This window comes from Hyaena hyaena, unplaced genomic scaffold (genome assembly GCF_003009895.1).
Source record: "Hyaena hyaena isolate Hyena2069 unplaced genomic scaffold, ASM300989v1 scaffold_1574, whole genome shotgun sequence".
Lineage (NCBI taxonomy): Eukaryota > Metazoa > Chordata > Mammalia > Carnivora > Hyaenidae > Hyaena > Hyaena hyaena.
This window is the reverse complement of record NW_024082211.1, coordinates 21,874-29,164: the sequence shown is the minus strand read 5'-3', so window position 1 is coordinate 29,164 and position 7,291 is coordinate 21,874.

Sequence of the window (7,291 nt, the reverse complement as noted above, 5' to 3'; positions counted from 1 at the left end):
TTTCAGAGACAGATATTTTAGCAGTCCACAGAGAGAGAAGTCATTTCAGAGAGCTCAGAGAGGGCTTCATAAGGAAAGTGGGAATTAAGCTGTCTTATAACAAATCAAGATTTATTGAGGCAATAAAGGAGGGTACTTTCATGGAGGGTGTATAATAAGAGGAACGAAGTTAAGATAGTGCAAAATTAAATTCTGGTGGACAAAAGACCAATGGCACAAAGTAAAACTTTTAAACGTTTAGAATAAAACGTGAAACATTATATTTACAATCTTAGGTTTGCAAAGATTTTCCTAAGCAACATAAAAAAGGACAAACCATAAAGGGAAAAAATAGATAAGTTTGAATCCATTCAATACAGAACATCTGTTCATCTAAAGACATCATAAACAAGGTAAAAAGACAAGGAACAGATTTTGAGAAGATATTTGCAATGCATAAAACTGACAAAAGCTAAGTATCCAGAATTTATAGAGAGCTTCTACAAATCAAAATGAGAAAAAGATAAACAACCCAATGAAAAAATGGGCAAAATATATGAAAATGTCATTCACAAAAGATAAAAGACAAATGGCCAATAAGTACATGAGAACGTGCTCAATCTTACATGTTATCAGGGAAAGGCAGATTAAAACAATAGAAAACTATTATTCTGTACCTCTGATACTTACATAAATCTAAAGTCAAATAACACTAAAGGGCTAGACACAGATATGACAAATTTCAAAATTCCATACAGTGAGAGCTAGTACATTCTTTCATGGGGCAAATGACAATGTTAAATAAATTGTTTTATGTACACACTTTTACAAATATATATTTATTTATTCTGGGGAGAGCACAAGCTGGGGAGGGGCAGAGAGAGGAGGACAGAGGATCCCAAGCTGGCTCTGTGCTGACAGGCTGACAGCAGTGAGCCCAGTGTGGGGCTTGAACTCACGAACTGCGAGGTCACGACCTGAGCTGAAGTTGGAATCTCAACCACTGAGTCACCCAGGTGCCCCTATGCATACTTTTTAATCCAGTAACCTTAGTATGTTCTTTGAAGAGATTTTCACACATGTGCAAAAAATGATGTTTGCTTGACTGTTCATTAAATTCTTGCATGTGATTGAGAAAAAAGTTGAAAATATCTTAAATGATCCTCAACAGAAAAAGTGATAATTATGATATAGTCACAAAATGATAAGCTCTAAGATAGTGGAAATAATTGTGCTAATACAACACCTGTCAACTTAGCTAAATCTCCAAAACCTTCAAAAAATCAAAATACAGAGAAATGAACTCAACCAAATATAAAAGCATGAAAAACAAGAGTGAGTAGCATGATTGGCTTAAAAAAAAAACTGTCGGGATATAAATGGGCTTATTACCCGGGGGAAAAAAAAGAATCATTGTAGATTCATGTGGAAGGTGGTAGTTTCTAGTTTCAAAACTTATCTCTGAAAAAATAAGTCTTTTGCAGAGTAGCTAGTCCTGAGAGACAGAAAAATCCATTGATGTTTTCTTCAGTATGGATATCTCATCAAGGAAAAGCAGTTGGGCTCATATAGACCATTCCCTATGTTAGATAAAATTTCCTTCTTTGTTCACATGCTTACAATGACCTTACTGCTCTTATGACCCTCTGTCCAGGGCTAGCCTCTGTTTCTTGAATACATACAAACCAGCCAAAAGCAGAGCTCTGAAAACTATACTCCCCTTCTCAGAAACCCCAGATCATCATTCGCTATTCAGACACAGAGAACAGACTTTAGTTAAAGTCCAGATCCTGTATTCTCTGAGGTTTTTCCTCCTTCTTTTAGAATAGTTTTTGGTTTACAGCAAAATTGAGCAGAAAGTATAAAGAGTTCCTATATCTCCCCTACCTCCACAAAAGCACAGCTTACCCCACTATTAACATCCCACACCAGAGTGGTGGATTTGTTACAAATGATGAACCTACATTGATACCTCATCATCACCCAAAGTCCATAATTTACATTAGGGTTCACTCTTGGTGTCATATATTCTTATGGGTTTATATATATATATATATATATATATAAATATATATATATAACAGTTTCTCTGTCCCCCAAATCTTCTGTGCTCCACCAATTCATCCCTTTTTCCCCACTTCTGAGAATGACAGATCTTTTTAAATGTCCTCCATAGCTTTGCCTTTTCCAAAATGTCACACAGCTGGAATTATATAGTGTATAGCCTTTTCAGATTGGCTTCTTTTGCTTAGCAACATGTATTTAAGTGTCCTCCATAATTTTCAGGTTGATAGCTCATTTCTATTAGCACTGAGTAGTATTCCATTGTATGGATATACTATAGTTTATTTACCCATTCACCTATTAAAGGACATCTTAGTTGCTTCCAAGTTTTGGTAATTATGAATAAAGCTGCTATAAACAAACTTCCATGTGCAGGATTTTGTGTGGGCATAGTTTTTCATCTCCCTTGGATAAATACCAAAGAGTATGTTTAGTTTTGGGAGAAACTGCTAAACTGTCTTCCAAGATAGTTGCATCATTTTGTATTCCCACCGGCAATGAATGACAGTTCCTGCTGCTCCACATCCTTGTCAGCTCTTGGTGATGTCGGTGTCCTGGATTTTGGCCATTCTAATAAGTGTGTAGTATTGTTTTAATTTGAATTTCTCTAATGCCACACGATATGGAGCATTTTTTTCATATGCTAATTTGCCATCTGTAATCTTCTTTGATGAGATATCTGTTAAGACCTTTTGCCCGGTTTTAAATCAGTTTGTTTTCTTATTTTTGAGTTTAAAGAGTTCTTTGTATCTTGGATACTAGTCCTTTATCATAGATGTCTTTTGCAAATATTTTCTCCCATTCTCATTCTCTGACATTGTCTTTTATAGAGTATTTTTCATTTTAATGAAGTCCATCTTACCATTTTTTTTTATAATTCATGCTTCTGATACTGCACAGCCTCTGATTTTTGACTCCAGCTTTACTTTCTACCCTTCCTCAGCTCTTCATCTGTTATGTCAATAGGCCTTTACCATGAACTTTATTGTGATCACAGGGAATTGAAAAGAAGCAAGGGAAACAATAGAGTTATTCTTAGGTAGATCGTACACCAAGATAGAGGCAGGCCATAAACACACTGACGAGAATTTCAGAGACTATCAGTGCTATGAAGTCTGTACAACAAAAATATGGCACAGTTTCACTGGGGACACTAGGCAGGGTGATCAGGAGAGGCCACACTGGGTAGATGAAACCCAAGCTGACACTAGTAAGATAGGAAACAGTCATTTAAACATCTGTGGGAGGGAAGGATCAGACTCCTCTCCTGTGCTCTGGCCAAAGTACCCTCCCTGCCCTGAAGGTATCTCCTCTTCTTGTCTAGCCTATTTTTTTCTGCCTGGAACACCTCCACTGATACCAGCCTGTGAGAGTCCTCCTGCACTTCACATGCCACCTCTGTGACATGTGCTATTGATCCTGCCTCTGCCAATTCCTTCAGTAGTAAGGTCAGCATATTCTCTCTGTTAGTTTGGGCTACTTTGATTACCAGTGATTGGGCCACTGAAATAGGCATAAAGGGTGGGGAGGTGGGGGAGAGGGCATATATTGGGTTAGAAAGCATGCCATTAAGAACTGATGACAGGTTAGAGCTTCTAAACCCACCTTCTAATTTTGGTATATAGTTTTTGGAAGCAGAAGTTTGTTCTCTCTGGCACAATCTATTACTGTGTCTTACACATATTAGGTGCTTATAAGACATAGGTTGAATAAATCTTTGTATTCTGTTTATCATTGTTATTATTGGTTAATATTTATTGGGTACTTATGTACCAAGCCCTATGCTAAGAAATGCTTATTTATGCATGGTCTTATTTACTTCCTATATATAGCCTGTGAATTAGGCAATATGACTATTTATGCTTTACAGATAATATTTTCAGTAAAAATGTTTAGCTACCACAATAACAAGACAAGGTATTTTTCTTTGACCATTTCTTTGGATCAGAACAGTTTGATGAAGCAGTTCTTTTAAAAACTTTCAGCTAACCTGCCATTTCCTATTGATCAAATGAAACAAATTGGTAGTGGCCAGGGCTGACATATTAGGTTACATCAGTTGGACCTAAAACTATTTCTCAGGATATTGCAGACCATAGGTTATATGCAAGATCACTTTATTAGCCCTTATTCTTTATACATTTCTTGATCTTTTTTTTTCAAGCACCTGCTTCCAGTCTTTAAAAAAAATGTGGAGCATACTTTTCTTCTATTTGCCTTTATGCTTGGTCTTGTGATCTGTTTGTTCAGTGAGACATGGGAATAGGTACCAAGCTGCATTTCTAAGTCTAGGCCTTAAAAGCCCTTGTTTGTTTCCACTTACCTTATTGCATTCCTAGCATCTCTCAGGAGAGTTGTCTCTGAGTTTCCTCTCTCCTCACTCTGGGCCCCAGAATGAACTCATGTCAGTCAGGACTGCCCCTGCTGACTATGCACTATAGACAGCAGCATGAAGTAGGGGGACAGCAGACTCAACAGCCTGAATCTGATCCACACCATGAGAAATAATGTGTATTGTTGTATGTCACTGTTGGTGCCTATTGGTTATGTAGCAATAAAATTTGAATATCTATCGAATAATGTTTATTAGGAATAAAAATAGAAGTGGTTGGGGGGGAGGAGTGGTCACCAGAGGAATCCGTATTTTATTTATCCTAAGGCACAGTGTCGTATTTTCTCTCTCTCTCTCTTTTTTCTTTCTCTAGCCCTTTCCTTATGCCTAAATCAGATTTAATAAGGTTGTTTACCTGAGTTAGCACGGGGAAGTATTTTTGCAGTAAAGAATATCACATTATGCTGAATTAAGCCCCAGAAGGAACAACAAAGGTGACAAAACAGAAAGAGCTAAGAGAAAGCCAATGTGGATCAGGATGGTTTGATGTGTTCTCTGGGAGTAGATGAGATGCAGGTACAGGTTACTTTCATTCATCCCCACATTGGCTAGCTCTGTCTGCTTCTCCCAAGTTTAAAGTGTCTGCTCCACAAAGTATTTTTGGCAACGAAAAAGGCATTTTGAAGGATTTGTCTCTAATACCCAGGTTATGGCAAGATCTTACCAGATGTTAGTCAAATAAATGAATGAATGAACAAATAAACCAAACAAACAATAAGCCAATGAATGAAAATTAATAGAAAAGATTATCAATGATAAAAAACAATGATCCCAACAGCAAAATAATTTATTAGACACTTAAAATGTGACAGGATTAGAGCTCACGGTTTTCTTCCTTTTCCCATTAAATCTTCAAAGTGTCCTATTGATATAAGTGAGATCCATCTCACAAATGAGAACATTAAGGGTTGTGCAATTAGCTCAGAATGATGTAGGTAGTAGCAATATCCTTCTAGATATGTCTCCCAAGACAAAAAAAACAAAAGCAAAATCAAACTATTGGGACTACATCAAAATAAAGAGCTTCAGCACAGCAAAAGAAAAAACCAACGAAACTAAAAGACAACCTACTGAACGGGAAAAGATATTTGCAAGTGACATATCTGATAAAGGGTTAGTATCCAAAACATATAAAGAACTTATATATATAAGTTATATAACTTATATAACTCAACACAGAATAATGTAAATAATCCAATTAAAAATGGGCAAAAGACATGAACAGACATTTCTCCAAAGAAGATGTACAGATGGCCAACTGACCATGAAAAGATGCTCAATATCACTCATCACCAGGGAAATGCAAATTAAAACTATCATGAGACATGACCTCACCCTATCAGAGTGGCTAAAGTAAAACACAAGAAACAAGTATTGACAAGGATGTAGAGAAAAACATTGAGGAGAACAGTAAGGGAGATTTCTCAAAAAATTAAAAAACCCTACTATCCAGTGATTGCACTACTGGGTATTTTCCCAAAGAATATGAAAATACTAATTGAAAGAGATATATGCACTCCTATGTTTATTGCAGCATTATTTCCAATAGCCAAACTATGGAAGCAGCCCAAGTGTCCATGGATAGATGAACCGATATAGAAAATGCTAATATATATATATACTTATATATATTATAAGTTATATATATAGTTATATATATAGTTATAGTTATATATATACTTATATAACTTATAAGTTATATAACTTATACATATATATATATACATATATATATATACACTTATATAGCATATATAAAAAAGAATGAAATCTTGCTGTTTGAACAACATGGATGGCTCTAAAGAGAATAATGCTAAGTGAAATAAACCAATAGAAAAAGATGGATATCATATGATTTCACTCATATGTGGAATTTAAGGAAAAAAAAGAACTAAGAAAAAAATGAGAGAGAGAAACCAAAAAACAGACTCTTAACTATAAAAATAAACAATTACCAGGTGGAAGTTTGTGGGGAGTGATGGGTGAACGTGGTTAAAGGGATTAAGAAAACACTTATCTTGAGGAGCACTGAATAATATATGGAACTGTTGAATCACTATGTTGTACATTTGAAACTAATATAACACTATATGTTAACTACACTGAAATTAAAATCTTAAAAATAATGAAATTGGTAGTAAATGCTAAAAGTGAGATGCGACTCCTACTTTTTCTGTCCCAGGTAAGTCTCAGGCTTTACAGAAACCCATTCACTGAATTACTTTTATTGTTCTGGCTTATTCCTCTTCTACAGATGAGACAACCTGGGGTTAAACACATATGTGAGCCTTATTTAAGCCACCTGGAAGGATCAGCAGTGGGCAGTGTGGAGATGAGAACTGAGATTTGCTCTATGGAAATCACAAAATTAAGAGAAACAGACATGACTCCAAGGCCAAGAGTCCCAACATTGGAAAGAACACCAATATCACACTATGAAGTCAGGCTTTGGTGCCCACAGAAGACTCAGCCATTGTGCTGCCATGCTGACTCTCCCCTCTGAAGGTGAAGATCTCCCATCCAAGTACTAACCAGGCCCGACCCTGCTTAGCTTCCGAGATCAGATGAGATCAGGAGCGTTCAGGGTGGTATGGCCATAGAAGATCTGATTGTATCCTACTGCTTACATAGACTACCTCTCTAGGAGAATGTCACTGTCGTTATACACTGTGATAACTTGTAAACATGAGACTTGACTTCTCCTCAACAAATATTCTTTCTTCCTCTCTTCACTGCCAGATATGCTAAGAATTACACTGCTTAGGCTTTCTTGCCCTAGACCAGGATTTCTCAACCTCACCAACTTTATCACCATTAACATTTACACTCAAATAATTCTTCTTTTTATTTGGGGGG